The sequence below is a fragment of the Mustela erminea genome, chromosome 8, assembly GCF_009829155.1.
Source record: "Mustela erminea isolate mMusErm1 chromosome 8, mMusErm1.Pri, whole genome shotgun sequence".
Classification (NCBI taxonomy): domain Eukaryota; kingdom Metazoa; phylum Chordata; class Mammalia; order Carnivora; family Mustelidae; genus Mustela; species Mustela erminea.
Genome location: NC_045621.1, coordinates 11,700,725 through 11,718,087, shown reverse-complemented (window position 1 = coordinate 11,718,087; position 17,363 = coordinate 11,700,725).

The window sequence follows — 17,363 nt, the reverse complement described above, 5'->3', positions numbered from 1 at the left end:
AATAAAATGTTAAAAAAAAAAACACTTAAAAAAAAAAGAAGTATGTCACTTGTAGGTAGTATATAGTTGGGCCTTGTTTTCGTATTCAATTTAAATACCTCTGCCTCTTAATTGGGGTGTATATTAGTTACCAAATGATACGTAACAAATTACTCTAAAGCTTGGCTTGTTGAAACAGCAAACATTTATCATCTCACAGTTTCTGTGGGTCAGGAATGCAGGTGTAGCTTAGCTGGATGCCTTTGTCTCAGCGCTTCTAATGTGGAAAGAAATTCACGATTCCTGTATTTACTAATCAATCATTTTGGTTTTTATTTTATATATTCCATTAGGTCTAGTTTTGACTGTCTGATCAAGTTCATTAATTGGACATTCTACCATCAATTATATTGCTGTAATTTTTCTCATAAACCTCACTTTTGACTCATTTCTGACTCCACCCAACTAAATTTCCTGGAAATTGAAGATGTGAGCTGCCCTGCAGCAAAACCTCCTACCCCCTTGCCAAACATGTAGACTTCTGCACCAAAGAACTCACCTTTCCATCAGAGCAGTCCAAGCGCAGATACGCTGGATAGCTGCAGTGTGAACATGTGACCTTGGCTCAATCAATTACATGCCCCCACTGGCTCTCTGACCCTGGTCTATGAAGAATCCCACTCCTTAGACAGGGTAGCAGCCATGTCCATTACTCAGAAACTGCGGTGGCCGTGACTGCAGCAGTAGCATCCAGGGGTCCCGGCGTGCTGCAGCACTGGGTGAAAAGTTGGCAGTAGCCGTGGTGTCCTCTCCCTAGACTGAGCCTGTGGCACAATCATGGCCATGATTGTAGCTGGCTATCCTTCCACTGCTCCTGACGAATATACTGAGTGGTCGTCTTCCCTTTCTTTCTTTTATTTTTTGTAGCATTTCTTATCTTTTGTCTTTAATATCACATCTGGTTGCAAATTCTTTTACAATAAAGATTTTTTTTTTTTTGCTTCCAAGTACCAGAAACCTACTCTGGCTTACTAGGCAGGAAAACATGTATGTTATAAAGATATTCGTAGTTCACAGATTGATGCAGAAGACTGAAAAATCAGACTGGGAAGGGAACAGCCATCAAGGGAATTCCGGAGGATGAGGTAGTGGGAATTGATCGATAGTCCCAAATTACAGCCAGATTCATCCGGGTCCCAGCCTGGCAATGGGTCACTGCCGACCATTCTGTTTTTCTATCAGTTAACTCAACACTGGCCTAAATGATCTCAACAAGTTGTCCTTTGACTAAGGGGAGGGCAGCCTGCCTTGGTGGAAAGTGCTACTAAAGGCCCGTAAGGGGTACAAGGGTAATTCACTGAAAGACATCAGGGCGCTGTTGTCAAAAAGGGGAGAACTAGATTTTAGGTAGCAAAAATACAAATAAAAAAATAAATTGCAATAAATGCTGACATGTACAGACACAATGTTTTCAAAATGTTATCTATAATCCTGTTATATGTTTTTTTCTTTTTTTCCAATGATCAAACTCTCAGAAACAAGTTGATTTTCATTCTGATGAGAAAAAAATGTCATTAAATGAACTTCTTCACAAGATGAATGGGATTGTAAAGGGTGAACCACGACTCTGTCTATGAGCTGGAAGGGAGTCAATGTCGCAGAGGCGGGGAGTCACTGCAAGATGCTGGGCATTTCTGAGTGTCGCCAGAATGTGGGACAGAGAGAAACACAGGAATGCAGCAGACGGGTAAATACCAGGCATTTATTTTGCTATTTGCAATCTCAGGTAGGTTAGCGGAAATTAAATTTTGCAGTAACTTACCCGAGGCAATAAGGGATCATTAGTTTTTCAAGGATTTTGTAAATTTTTGTAAAGCACTTTGGTGCCGTTCAGAAGGAAAAAAATAACGTGGGACTACTTTGATCATAGTCCTGGAGCATGAAGCCTGATTTAATACCCGAAGGTCACTGCACTTGTTTATGGTAGGGAACATTTCCGTTCGAGTTCAGAAGGAGTTACGGAGTCCGACAGGCCAGAGCTGGGGCCGTTGTCTGAGGTGGTCTGCTGTGTAGGTTGTCTGTCCTCCATCATATCGTTTGTACGGTACTAAAGAGTTCTGCAACAAAGCCGTGTGACAGCTGTTTCCCCCAAGACTTCTCTGGAAATAAGATATACATCTCATGTGGCTCTCCCAGCAAAAATCATTTAAAATAAATAAATATCCCATGTGTTGCCATCCATCTGAGTTGGCTAATCTGTTCGCCTTTCTCTGTGTTGGTCTCACACTGTGGACTTGCGTATCGGGGCGGGGGCGAGGTGTGCCCAGGCGCTCTCTGCCCCAGTAGACTCCTCGGTTATCTCGTTTGTTAATGTTATGCCAGGAGCAAAGCTGTCCTGAAAGCTGTTGTTTAAAGGGCAGTTACCGGTCCAGGATTCAGAGAGAAAGCTTCTGGGAGGACATGTGTGGTAGATCCTAAGGGACATGTGTGCATGTGTGTGAGAATATGTTTGAGGGCGTGTCTAGGGGCCTGGAGGCTAGCAAAGGAGGAGGCAAGAGACAAGAACCTTATCTCATTTCTATACAGTGAGGCCTGAGGTTTTAATTCTTTGTCGATACAGTAATGGTCTTTCCCACCCCACCCAGCATTAGAACTGGCTTCAGATCATCCAAAACTTTTTCAGGCATCGCTAGCTGGCCCCTCGCAGGAGCCCCTGTTCTAAAGTCAGATTTTAAGATCGGGTTGCTTTATTTTAAAATCAGGCTGCCCACTCACTTATTTCGAACCCAAGACCTTGAGCCTCCCAGCTCCTCAGAGCAGTGGTCGTGTGTCCCTTCTCTCCGTCACAGTGTGTCCCGGTGGCCCTCGCTGTCCCCTTCCTGCATTCTGCCCCATTTTCACAGGCTAAACTAGGGAACTGGAATTCCTGTGTGCACTGATATATTGAATATTCTTACGTGTATGGTGCTTTCTCTTAAAGTAAAAAGAAATATAAAGAACTGTTATATCCATAAATAAGTAATAGTCTTTGACGCATACAAAGCCGTTGATTGAATTTTTGGCAGGTCCGTGATCCTTAGAAACAAGAAGATGTGACCTGCTTATATGAGCCGGCTACCCGGCTCATAGGGAGAGTTATGTCCCTTAACTTCCATACACCTTGTCTGGGTGTAGAAACAGTCTGCAACATTTGCCCGAAGCAAGAGGGCAAGACTTTAATGGACGGTTGAATGCGGTAGCCACAGCCTGGCTCTGTTTTATGTCCCTCTCTTTGTTTTTCCCTTTTGTTCTTCGCATACTTCTAATTTATGCTATCTTGCTATTTTTTATGTATCCTTGTAAAACCCCTTAAATCCATTCTGAGACAAGGTAGAGTATAAATTTTAAAAAATAAGTAGTATGTAAAAACATAAAATATATAATGTACTATATATTTAAGAACAACATACTATATTTTTTTTTTCAGCATTGTGAGGGATTTCAACTCATTTTATAGTTCAGAGGCTCAGGGCTGAGAAAGGAGGTGCATTGCCAGGTCTCAGAACATCTGTCCTGTAGGTATTTTGCTACCTCACAAATTCTGTAAGATGATTTTCCTTTAGAACTTGGGAAAAGGTCTACAAACATCTCAAACCTGGTACCATAGAAAGAAGAGATTTCCCTGTCCTCCATTTTAATTCTTCAGGGATCTGCCAATGCTTCAGTCAATTCAACCCCAAAAAGACACGGTGGCCTCCGAGGAGAGCAGGACCTCACACCCCCACTGCCATAGGAGTCCCCAGGCAGCCACCATCCTGCCCTTCCTGTCAGGCATGTTCTGAGAAAGACAGACACACAGAAAGAGAGGAGTTTGGCTCCAGGTCTGGGGGATAAAGCCATTCCTGACGGAGCCGCAGGGTGGCGAGCAGAGCAGCCATTAGGAGAGGGATGTCCCTTTGAATTATGAGGGGCAGCAATGGGTAGGGGATAAGGCTGTGACACCTATAAAATGACAGTACTGGGGGACAGGCAGGTTTGAGAGATCACGGGACACTTAGGGAGAGAGTTCTACTTCTTCTTGTGGGTTTGCACCAGTGTTTCGTTTTCTTTCTTTCTTGATTTTTATTTATTCATTTGAGACAGAGAGATACAGAGAGAACGTGAGCAGGGGGAGTGGCAGAGGGAGAGGGAGAAGCGGACCCCCACTGAGCGGGGAGCCTGACACAGGGCTCCATCCCAGGACCCCGGAGATCATGACCTGAGCAGAAGGCAGGCACTTAACCCACTGAGCCACCCAGGCGCCCTACACCAGTGTTTCTAAACTAAGTCCCCTTTTGTTTTTAGAGGGAAAAAATGTCCTCCTGGACACTTGTGACTATGTTCATTGACGACGGTTTGGAAAACGTTGCTTTAAATTGGGCTTTCTTTAAGAACTGTTGTGTGTGTCCTTGGAAGAAGAGTGTGTGTGTGTGTGTGTGTGTGTGTGCATATGTGTGTGCGTGTGTGTGTGTGTATGTGTGTTCCACCACAACTGATTCCCTCCTTCACAGAAATTTCCCCAGAGAGTGATTCACGCCCTCCCGGGAGGACGCCACGGAGTCCACACCAGCACGCGGAGACCACAGCTGCCACGTCCACATCTGGAAGTGGGGCGAGGCGGGTGCTGGGAGAGGGCCTCGCTGGCGCAGGAGGGATGAGCGAGCAGCTGACTGCAAGGCCGACAGCAGGCGAGACTGTCTCTTCCCTACACATCCCAGAGAGAAGTGACCAGAAAGGAGAGAAGAACACCGACCCTGGAGCAAAGCAAGAGAGGCCTGGAGAGGGGCACGGGGTGCCTGGGGGAGGCAGGTCTGCACCTCGGCCAACAGACAGAGCATTTGCTCCTTCATCCCGCTGACAGCAAAGGGGTCAGGATGCCCGCCAAGACGGTCACATGGACCCGCTCCACCGAGTTTCCGCGCTGCCTCTTTTGCAAAATGTACCCAAGACGGTCAAAGGAAATGAAGATTTTTGAAGTCTAATTTAATAGGCAATATAAAATAAAATTAGACCTATCAACATGCCATTCAATATTACAACCTGAGAACAAAGACCTGTTGGGGAAAACAGTGCTTCTGCATAGGATTTGGAACAGGTCGCGCGAATATGCACCGGAGGCACCCAGGCGTCTTAGCCTGCAGGCATCGATCAAGGAGGACGGGCTGGGGCCCGAGATCCTGCATTTCTTCTATTTTTAAAGATTTATTTACTTATTTGAGAGAGAAGGTGTGTGCACGCCTGCAGGGGGAGGAGCGGGAGGAGAAGGAGAGGGAGAGAAGCAGAAAGTTCACGGAGCGAGGAGCCGGAGGCAGGGCTCGATCTCACAACCCTGAGATCATGACCTGAGCCGAAATCAGGAGTCAGATGCTTAACTGACTGGACCACCAGGCGCCCTGGACATCCTGCGTTGGTAATGACCTCCCAGGTAAGGCAGAGGCCGCCGGTACGTGAGCCATACACTTTGAATAGCAAAGTGTAGTGTAGTTTCCGGTCCCTGCTTTTGAAGAACTGGACCTTAACAGATTATCTAGCAGATTCAAGATTCCCTATCTTCTTCAGAAATCTTTATTTTTCTCTGTTGGTAAGCAATGTTGTTGCAGTTTTGTGATTATTAATAACAGTATAATATCCAACATACATGAAGCGCTGAATGCACCAGGAACTGTTCTAAGGGAATTATCTGGATTAACTCATTTAATCCCCATGACCACCTCCTGAGTAGCTACTATTATTGTCCCCATTTTACAGGTAAGAAAACTGAGGGGAACTGAGATGGAAAGTTTATTCTTATTCATTGTTTTAGTCTTTACTAAGTGAACCTTATTTCAGTCTGCATTTACAGTTCGAACATGATACCTAAGTTTATCGATAATCATTTTGAAAATAAAATCCAAGACTATCTGTCCTTCTGAAGCAGCCCATTAAGCTCTAATTATCTTCATTTTGGAGGTTAAGTACCAACAACTTTGCCTGATTCATCGAGATAATTGATGGAAATTATCTAGCCTCCTTGCAGCCCACGCTTGTATCGAATAAGCATGAAGTTTCCAAGTGATCATTTGTTAGCACTCTTTCTTGCTAAGGAAAAAAACATACAGAATCAAGAAGTATTTGTCTGCCCTAAGCTTCTCTATCTAGTGTCTTCTATGTTGAGTGAAACCAGCTCTGCCATTCTGCCCACAACAGTACAACCACGGATGGGTACGTGGGCTTTGCCCAGAGAGGACAGCTGTCTCTGAAACAGCTTGACCTCGAAGTTATTCCCAAAGGATGTTCCATACGAGCTGGGGGCAAAGCACCTTTCCTTTAGAGGAATGGAGATGCCAGTTATGAAGTAGATCACGTGGTTAGGCTTATTCTAAATGGAGGTTCTCCTTTTGTGGGGCATCTTTTTCCCTTTTGGAAGGGCTGGAGCAAGGAGTATCTGCCTGGCTAAAAAGTTAGGTATTTCCTTGTGTCTTTATCATGACTCCTCATTATGGAGAGTAATTGGTGTCTGTCTTTTTCTCCCAGTCTTAAAGAGTCAAACTAATATAATGTACTAATAACTTCTTGGGTTATATCCGGTGCCTTGCCTGTCACTGTTCTTTGGATTTAAATAAGCTGCGAAAACATATATATTCTATTAGTATAGTTTTGTTTGGAATTACTTCATAAATGTGGTCTCCCTTCACATTTGTGCAAGACAGATAAGAATATTTATCTGTTAGGGTGCCTGGGTGGCTCAGTCGGTTAAGCATCTACCTTCGGCTCAGGTCATGATCTCAGAGTCCTGGGATAGAGCCCTGCATTGGACTTCTGCTCAGCAGGAACTCTGCTTCTCCCTCTGCCTCTGCCTGCTGCTCCCCTGCTTGTGCTGTCAAGTTAAAAAAAAAAGAGAGAGAGAGAGAGAATATTTGTCTATTCATTGCTAAATTTGGTGGAAATGTAAGGTGTTCTATAAAGTCACTTAGCCTTTCAGGGGTGTATCCAGCAAAGTGTAAAAGACACAAAAAGAACATTTTCCCCATTTGTTTATTTATTTTTTAAATTTTACTTGAGAGAGAGCGAGCATAAGCAGGGGGAGTAGCAGAGGGAGAGGGAGAAGCAAGCAGGGGGAGTAGCAGAGGGAGAGGGAGAAGCAGGCTTCCTGCTCTGAGGCAGGGCTGGATCCCAGGATCCTGAGATCATGACCTGAGTTGAAGGCAGATGTTTAACTAACTGAGCCACCCAGGCACCCTCTCCTCCTGTATTTAATAAACATTGTTTGCGTCTAAAAGTTTATTGTAAGTGTATTTCATACATAAATGAATCAGAAAAGTCTTCTAATGATTAGGGAACTCTAATAAACATTGCAACACATCAGCTTAATAGAGGATAAAAGGAAAAAGGGTTCATAGTCCTCAAGGCTCTACCAACTCAGCGTCTTTAAGCTTCTTAAAGTTGCAGTAGGGTCTCTATAAGATGCATTATTTTTTTTTCTATAGGACATATTATTACTGCATTTTTGTTTGTTTGTTTTTGATTCCCTGAGGGGAAATGCCATCATCCCTGTGTTAGCATTGAAGATGTAGGATTACCAGGCAACATCAAATTTGCAGTAAAAGGAGTTAATTTCGCTAAATAATTTCAATATAGTAATAAACATCTAAGTTTTATTTGCTTTAATTTTCCAGTCATGATCATCTTGTTCTATAAGCCATGGCCTCCTTTTCTGTGTATTCACCCTGTACAGGGTAAAGGTAACTCCAATTAGAAATAATTCGCCATCGCCTGGGTGGTTGGCAAGGTCACCTAGATTCAAGCTTCATGAGTTACCTAGAAGACCAACTTCTGAGTTTCTTGACTTTGGATAGAGCACCAACGTTAACATTCGCTATTTCATGCCCATCAGAAGCTCTGATACTTGGTTGTATATATATTTGATGGATTCTCAAAGAGGCAGAAGGAAGCAAGAAATGTCTAAGAGAAACTTAGTAGGCAAAAATGCCTTGAACATGGAATGCAGAAAGGGAAATAATTTTTTTAAGGTCTTTAGATACAGACAAAGCGGGATAAACACCATTGGCTGAAGAATTATTCAAATAAAGTCAGTAAAGTTCTTTTTAGAATTACATTTTTTTAAATTTAGAGGTTTTAAAATTATGTTACGTTAGTCACTATGCAGTAGATCATTAGTTTCTGACATAGTGTTCCATGATTCATTGTTTGCGTACAACACCCAGTGCTCCGTGCAATCTGTGTCCTCCATTACATTTTTTTTTTAAAGAAGACAAAACTAGGAATAAAAAGGTGAAAGTAAAAAAGCTGAGAAAAGAGGAAAAAAATGTTATCAAGTACAAGATGGAGAAGAAACTAAAACCGCGGAAGGTAATAATAAAAGTGGAAAGGAACCACCTTGCCACCCTTCCTTCCAAACTGCCTTTGTAGACACAAGTTCCAGTTTACTGTCTTTGTCCAGAGCCTCCTTCTTGTTCAGAAGACCTGTATCAACCGGCTCAGAAGAGGTGCTGCTTGGTTTTCCTGGATTCTGGAGTCACCGCGGAAAGAGCATCCCAGAATTTTAGAAGTCTAACTGGGATCAGCAGACTAGATAATGATCTGGGGATCATCCCGGGAAAACCCAGGATCCTCGGTGTCTCCTGCTCTGAATTAATGAAGCAGCAGAGCAACAAGGCAAAAATACTTTGGTCCATTTAGAAGAACCATGAAGATGGATTCCGATGTGGATTATTTTGCCTATAGTATGTAGTTCAGCCTTCCCAGATGTGGTTATGGTGTCCCCTCAAACGTGCACCTGTCTGCTTATGAAAATGAAACAGCATTCGAACACCTTGCTTTGGTGTGAAGGACATTTATGTGAGGGGATCCTGTTCACACCTGGTCTGAAGAAGGGAAGTGAGCATCTTCAGCATGCTATGGTCAAGGTCTCAAGCTCCGCCCAAAGGTCATTGATTCCTCCATTCATTCAGCAAGTGTTTCCTCAAGGCCTGCCACGGGCCAGCCGCGGTTCTAAAAAGGAAGGATTTGGCCATCAAGACCTAATTCCTGACTCTGAAGTATTAGACACGCAGAAAATCAGTGCGAAGACTATCTTTTTAGTCTGATACAGAACTAATGGGGGCCTACTCTCAGGTTTACTCACTTTTTACTCTGCACACAGTTTAAAAACTCTTAAGTAGGTTCGAGTAGTGGGTGAAGGGAAATGATCTTGGATAGGGCTCAAACCAACCAACCAACAACCACCACAAAAGATCCAAACCGACGACAAAAACCTTACCTTACCCAGCGACTGTAGCTAGGAGCAGAATTCCTTCCAGGCAAGACTGTGCAGCTTTCAACCGGGGCAGCTCCCGAGCTAATCAAAATTTCAAAGGACACAGAAGACCACTTAATAGGATTATACCTAAACCTGTTCTAGATTAAATTCCCTGGCTGCGTGATACCCTGGTAACAAGCCCAGATTTGTATTTACAAAAAGGAGTTGAGAAAAATTCCTCCTCCCTAGGAACAAGAGAAGATTCTACCTCATCCCTGGCCTCAAAAATAAATAAATAAATAAATAAATAAATAAAGGCAGGAGGGTTAGGGGAGTGGGGGACCCATGACCCATGCCAGGAAACAGAAAACCCACCACCAGTGTACTGTAGGTACAGTTCAAACATGCCAGGAAAGTGCTCGGAGCAATGTCCCTCCGTGCCCTCTGATGCAAAAACGCACTGCCCGTTGTTTCAAAAGGCCCAGGGCCAAGATCTGACATTTCTCCTCCGGAACAGCGGAACAATAAATATCTACCTTGAGGTGACACAAATGGTTAAGTGTTGACAGAATTTGAAATAGAAAGTACTAAAACCCTGCCTCCGAGTTGCAACCACTAATCTTACTGTACCTTCCTTGCTTGAAGACGGTTGCTACTGACTCGCGCTACCCACCAGCAGGAAAATTATGTGAAGAGAAACAAAAAATACAAACTTGTATTTTTAACCTTAAAATGGCTGGAGGAGATGCAGCCCGGATGAAATGAGCAGCTGCTTTTTTTTTTTTTTTAAATCGTGATGGATAATCCCTTTCCACAGCCATGTGTTCACCCCTAAGCTAATTAACGTTCAGACAAAGCTGTCATTTTATTATCAGTTCCAGAAACAAAGATGCTCATAAATAGAAAACTAGATGAGTAAGAGTGGAAGCAAACAGTTTTTCCTGACACCTATGAGAAGGCTTAAAAATTATTTCTGTATTGACTTGCACCAGCTGGGAAGGCTTTCTGTAGCTAATAAAAGCAGTTTTTCAAATGGTTTTCTAATAAGGTCAAGTCAGGGTTTAAAACTGATGGTCTGCTAGAAGGTTGGCGCGAAGTCTTAAGAGTTAAATTCACTTTGAGCGAAGGTTGCTGATTCATTCCAGATGGCTTATATTTATACAGGTTCAATAGCGGATTCTCATTTGCAGCATTTTTTAACTTGATTTGATATTTATTATTAGGAGGATCTTCAAGCTGACTTTTTTTTTAAAAAAAAGATTTTTATTTATTTATTTGACAGACAGAGATCACAAGTAGGCAGAGAGGCAGGCAGAAAGAGAGGAGGAAGCAGACTCCCTGCTGAGCAGAGAGCCCAATGCAGGGCTCGATCCCAGAACCCTGGGATCATGACCTGAGCCAAAGGCAGAGGCTTTAACCCACTGAGCCACCCAGGTGCCCCCAAGCTGACTTCTTCACTTCTAAATTGATTCTATGGACTCGTCCTGTACGTGTCGATGCTAAAATGGAGTAGGACTGCCGTTGAAGCTTAAGGCAACAGCTGACGTCAAGGCACTCTGTAGGGAGGGAGAGGGGTGAGCTCTGCCCCGCCGCCTTCCCAGGGACAAGACTTGACTGGATCCGTCCCTTCCGAGGGTGCCTTCTCCCAGTTGTGCTGGCTGGTGGATACCCAGCTCTACAAACACATCTTCCATGTACCACAAATATTTACACTTGACATGTCATGTTTACAAGAGATGTTCATATTTATTATTTATAAACATGAGTAGGCACTCGTACTTGTTTAATTTGATTTTGCCATCATCTTAACAGAGTAGGCACTAAAACATATTATTGCGCACTCGAGAAAATTTTCCTCAAATCCAAGGATCTGCAAAAATGTACGTGTCTTAAGAAATCTCTGTTGCTTCTTTCTGCAGACAGTGATTAGCTGCATGGGCTCTGATTCATGCGAACGTTCTAGTTCTGCTGGTAATTAATCTCTCTAAATCTCAATTACATTAGCTGTTAAATGAGGATAATCATAGTCTGCCTTTAGAGTTGTTGTTGCAATTAAATGAGATAGTGCACGTAAAGTGCCTTGGAAAAATAGGCCTAAATGTATGTTCGGTGCTATTCTTACCATAGGTCATCAAATCTAATGTCAGCGCCTGCAGATGTACCACTGTGGTATAAACCACTACAAAAGGAAAAAAAAAAAAAACCACAAACAACACTGCTGGTCCAACTCTACAACTATGAGGTGACGCCTTTACTTTTTCACTGCTCAGAATTTTTATTTTACATTTATTGAGACAGTCTTTTGAGATAGAGACATTGGTTTTATCATCTAGCACTCATGCATAAATAAAAATATGGGTGAAAAGAATTGGTTCAGGTATTTCTAAACTTCACATTCTGAGTTTGACTTCCTGAATCGCTTTTTTGGCTCCTAAGTGCTGACGGCTGTGTTTTCCCCACACAGTATCCTCCGGGCATCAGGTGTTAGAGACGCTGGAGGCCCTGTGAAACCACTGACGCTCTTCCTACAAGGTTTCATGCTGGTGCTTCCTGGATCTTCTGAAATGATGAGAGAAGGTGTTCATTCAGCGCCAGGATAGTCCTTTCTCAAAGAACAACTGCATCATTTTTGACTGAAACATACAGGAATTGTCTTCATGTGGGCACAGCCTCAAGAATAAAAATCCGGTTGACAAAGGCACGGTAGTGACGCTCCAAATTGCGAAATTAAAATTGACCAACTATAGAATTTTCCCTGTTACTTTTCTCCCTTTCTCGTGTGAGCAAAATAAGATGTGTTAATATCTCTGGCCAAAATGCAATCGAAAGTGAGGCATTTTCCTTTTGAAAGTAAGTATTGATGTTGTCAGTGTGCACGAAGACCCAGCCTTTCCTTGCTATGTGTTCATTTGCCAAAATCATATTTATTCATTTATGTTTATGGAGAGTCTAATCTGTGGGTGCACATTAGGTAAGGGATCAGGAATTCAAAGAGATTCAGGTTTAGTCACGAAGATGGTGACAGTGACTGGCGAGCAAACCCTGAATGCAGGGGCTGAGGGTCCTAAGAGGGTGTGCACACGGTATCCTGGTGGCAAAAGGGACAAGTCCTTGGTGAATTCTACTGGGAGCTCAAATGGAAAAAAGAAAATGAATCTGCAGACCAGCGAGGGAGGAAGGGGCAACGGGCTTTCCTCAAATGGAAACACTGTGGTTTCTTTCTTTTTCTCTTTCTTTCTTTTTTGAAGATTTATTTATTTATTTGAGATGGTGACAAAGGGTAGAGGGAGAGAGAATCTTAAGCAGATGTGGGGCTTCATCTCATGACCCTGAGCTCACCATCTGAGCTGAAACCAAGAGTTGGATGCGTAACTGACTGAGCCACCCAGGCACCCAGAAACGCTGTGATTTTTTTATTTTTCTTTTGATTTTTTATATGTCCTGTCAATGTTCCTTGCACTGATACCCTAAAATCAGCCGTTCCTCTATGAATGCCTTTGTATAACTGCGATCTATTCTCCTCTTGGGATATGTTTGCTTGTTGACTTGTAGGAACCTTCAACATACAATGGACATTAACTTGTTATTTATTATGTATTTTGCAAACATATTCTCCATTTGGTCAATTGTTTTTTAATTTTGCTGGTAGCAATCTTTATATTCCAATGGTTTAAATATTTCCCCAGTCAAATATGCCAATGTTTTCCTTTATGGTTACAAGGTTTTAGATTTGCTTGGAAAGGCCTTCCCTACCCTAAGACATATTCTAAAATTTCTTATATTTTCTTCTATCTTAAGGAATTCTTTCACATTAAAGCCTAAAGCTAAAATTGATTTTTGAATATTACATGTGGTTAATATAACTTTCTCCCCCCAAATGCATGTTGAATTTAAACCTACCCTTAGATTTTCTGTTAGTTCTTACCAAATTATTATTAACTTAGAAAATTAGAAGCGGGCGACTTTCAATAACAAATGCCAACAAAGGAATGTTGTGTCACACATGAAATAAAGCTACTCTTTAAGTTTCAAGTGTCAGAACTTTCTGTCAAAATAACTTTAGTAAGATAGGATATTTTATTTATTTGTTTGTTTGTTTGTTTATTTATTTTGGTTCTCATAAAGCAAGAAAGGGCAGGGATGGATCCGTCCCCAGAAATGGGTGGGTCCTGGGATTTGTAAGTCATAAAAACCAAGGCTACCACTTGTTTCTGCTCTTTGTGCAAATTCTTTTCTCCAACTGCAAACAGATGTTTTCCATATGATAGGAGAAATGGGTACAGAGCATTCCAGACACATTTTCCCAGTTCAAAAACCAGAGAGGGGATGCCGCTCCTCATCAGATCTAATAAAAAGAAAATCTCAGAGTAGAAGTCTAATTATACTACACTTTAGTCACGGGTCATTTCTTTCTCAGACAATGACCCATTCCCAGACCCAGAGGATGGAGTTCTGTGCCATGACTGAGGGGACCTGGGCTGTGCTCCCAGCCCCGCTGCCAAAGCCGCAGGATCTGATGGCAGAAGAAAGATTGCCAAGAGAATCACTAACAAACAATCAGTCCCTCCAATGTATGATTTACTGCAATCAATAATCATAAAATTAATACAAGCATTTACCATTTTCTTGTTGACTGCATTAGAGTTTTAGCCATACAAGTGGCCTTTCTTGTTTTTTACTATCTTAGGCTTATATTAAAATTGACTTCCATAGCCTCAATACACAATGATTTATTGGAAACCTGGGTTTTCATCATTTGGTCTAAGATGAGTTGTTCAGCCTCACCTAGCTCAAGACTTTTCATCTGTAAAACGAGGTCTTTGGTTTTATGATGTAGGGAAAGGGAAAGAAAATGATCCCCAAACACAAAGAAGTCTGGGATTCAGTTTTTGCCACACATGTTTCCAAAATCTGCAAGTGCATATTATTCGGTGCACTTAGGAGGTGAACTAGCACTTGCATCAGGCGAGCTCTGCTCATGGCATCAGGCACCTGTATCCAGCATTTCCTTCGAGATCTCGCATGTGTTACTTAAGGGAATGATAAGGCCCAGAACCAGAATTCCCTCTATATGAGTCAGGAGCTCTTTAAGCACCGAGTAATGGAAACCCAAATCGGATCGGGTTAATGGGGTAAAAAGGTGTTTACCAGTTTCCATACCTAGAATGGGGAACGCACAGCAATGAAGGAAAAGCTGCAGGAATCGGGGTCTTAGAAACTAGAACTGGGGACTCAAAGTCACCAGTGTTCTGCGTCCATTTTGTTCACTGCTTAGTTCTACTTCTCCTTGCCTTTTTAGATTCATTATTTTGAAACAGTAGGGGGTACGAGGGACATGATTGCCAGAAACCACAGGTTAGGAATCATAGCCAAAGGATATATTTCCACCTCAAGAAATGCCTCTGTCCCTAATTGGTTTATGTGCACATGACATGGGCCAACCTCTGTTAGAATAGGAATTGGCACATATTGACTTCTGTGGCCAGGGAGATGGCATCTATTCACCAAAAATTGGGGTGGATGGGGAGGATGCTTGCTAGACTTAGCAATGAAAGTTCGTCCTCTATTTAATCTGGCAACCCTAGGTGGAGAACTTTCTAAACAGGCAAAAAGTAATAACCACCACAGTTTACTCCCTGTTCCTCAAGCACCTGCCTTGTGTCCTCCGCCATGTTGCTCTGCCATGTACCAGCGGGCAGACGCTCAAGCGGACAGACAACGGCTGTCACTGCAGCAACTTGGCTCAGCGCAAAGGATGTGCTCCGTGTTTTAACCCTCCTTGAGAAATGCTCTCCTCCTTTTTCTTAAAGCCATGCCTTTTCCATAAGCATCTTGGTGGCTGTCACCAGATGGTGGCTATCCCCACCATAGAAACACAGAGCCGGGAGAGGTCCGGAGGTCCTCCTGGTTGGGCCCTTGGATGTGATTTGTAATTCTGGAGTACGGACAGCATCTGCCCAAGAATGTCATTCATGACCATTTCCTGATGAGGAGGCTGTACCAACTCTAAGGGTTTTTGGATCTTAAGGAGACAGCAGAGGAAGGAGATGAGGCTGGGAAATAATCGAAAGGAGCCCTGACCAGTGAGGAGCTGACAAAGACCTTCCATAGAAGACCAGACATGTGCAGTCTGCGTTTCAGACAAACACATGGTTTAGGGACCATAAGGGGCAGAGCCAGAGGGAAGTAACCTGATGGGAAGCAGGTGCATTGGTCCCACGGAAGGGTGATGGGTACTTCAGTTCGAGCAGCAGAGGAAGGAACCTAAAGGAGACACCTCTATGCAGTCCAGATTGATAAATCAGCAGGAGTTTGTGGTTGATATTGTCCATCTCTAACCGCACTCCTGCTGTTAGCTTTATCCAGTGACATATCATCAGTTTCTCACACTGTCAAGAACCCATAAGCAGCACACACTGATTTTTTAAAAAGCCGTATTCAAGTATTTGCTAAAATACCACACGATTAGTGAGTTCATCCATATTCTCACCGTTTTAATGATGCTTTTAAGTGAAAGTAGTTTTCATACATCTGTCCTCTTAAAGTTTATGTTTACTGTGGGAGTTTTATGCACAAGGATGAGTCTACCGTGGTGTAGGTTTAAGTGATTTTTTAAGAAAATATGCAATGATCTAAATTCCTTCTCTCACTTTACATGATTCCCATTTTGACCTTACCTTCAAAGAGATGCAGTGGGGGAAATGTCAGATCAAGTGTTAGCTGACCTGCTCCAGACATGCATCTTATTTTCACAGGTCAGCTGAATGACCATGGACATGGGGCAGAATCTCAGATTCTCCACCTACAAAATGAGGGAGCTTGGGCCAAGTGATCTCTCAGGAGATTTCCAAATCTAGTACATCAGGTTCGGTGGCTGGAGAAAGCATGACCAAGACCAGGAAAAGATGATGACCTTTTGCTGAACCTCTACCTCTTACTAAGTAAGCAACAATCTCAGATGTGGGTTTCAAACACAGGCCTTGGAATTCCACAGACTTGGGTCTGAATCCTGGTCCTGACATTTCGCATCATTCTCCCTAAGCTTCAGTGTTTACATTTCTGAGACAGAAATGGAAATACCTGCTTCATAGCGTCACCATAAAGGATGCACGAGACGGGGAGCACTCAACTCAGGGCTTGGCACCAGGCCAATCCCCAAAATGTGGAGGTTGGCATTACTGTTCATTACATGTCGTGCCATAAACCGGGCAGCATAGCACTAGAGAAGTTCTTCCAATCATTCAGTTGTTTGTATATTATTCTATTGTTCATTCAAGGAATGCTACATGCTGTATCTGCCCAATAAATATTTGCTTGGGTGTGCGTATGGGCAGGGCCTCTGGCTACTGATGCCCATCAAGGGTTTTTATATTCGAACTCTGGCTCCCCCAACATGCTGTAATCGCAAGATTGAGGCCCATTTGGAATCGTTATCATCATGTTATCTTTAAAAGTAACAGACTCCTGGTTTCCATTAGTCTTGGCCTCTAAGTTTTTCATGAAAAGACAAGTCGGAGCCTCTTTTTCCAGAGCTGACGTGTTTAGTCATTTGCGTGTGAAACTGCCAGAGGCCGGCTGGGTTACTGTCCTCTGGAACATCTGCACAGTGTTTGTCGTTTTGGCATCTGAGAACTTTGTAAATATGTGCAGACCCGTGACAACCTCAGGATTCTGTTTCCAAATGTGCCATCGATGAATAATGGCCCAAATGAGCAAAATCATCTAGGCGACAATTTGGGTAGAGAGTAAGGGTGGGAATTACAATGTGTTTCCAAGGGCCCTGAGGGTAAAAATCCGTTCCTATCAATGCACAACAATGAAGTCTTTGGAAGCACAATAATGTGTAGGATGCCTTTAGAATCAGACAACTTGCTTTTGTTTTGGAAGCACAGATTCAAGTCTGGCCTCAGATAATCACGGGCAGAAGCAGCTTTCTTGATTAAGTCAGTCCCATGAAAGAACATGTGTCTTTATTACAGAGAACGGCTTCTCCTAATTCCCACCTTAGAAGCAAAGGCCAAGTTGCCCTCAGCTGAGCTCATGGTTCTGTCAAGCCCGAGCTCATTGCCTCAATCCCAGCCACTGGTAATTTGAGATAAATTCAACTTGGCCCGTCTCTGCTAGCGCC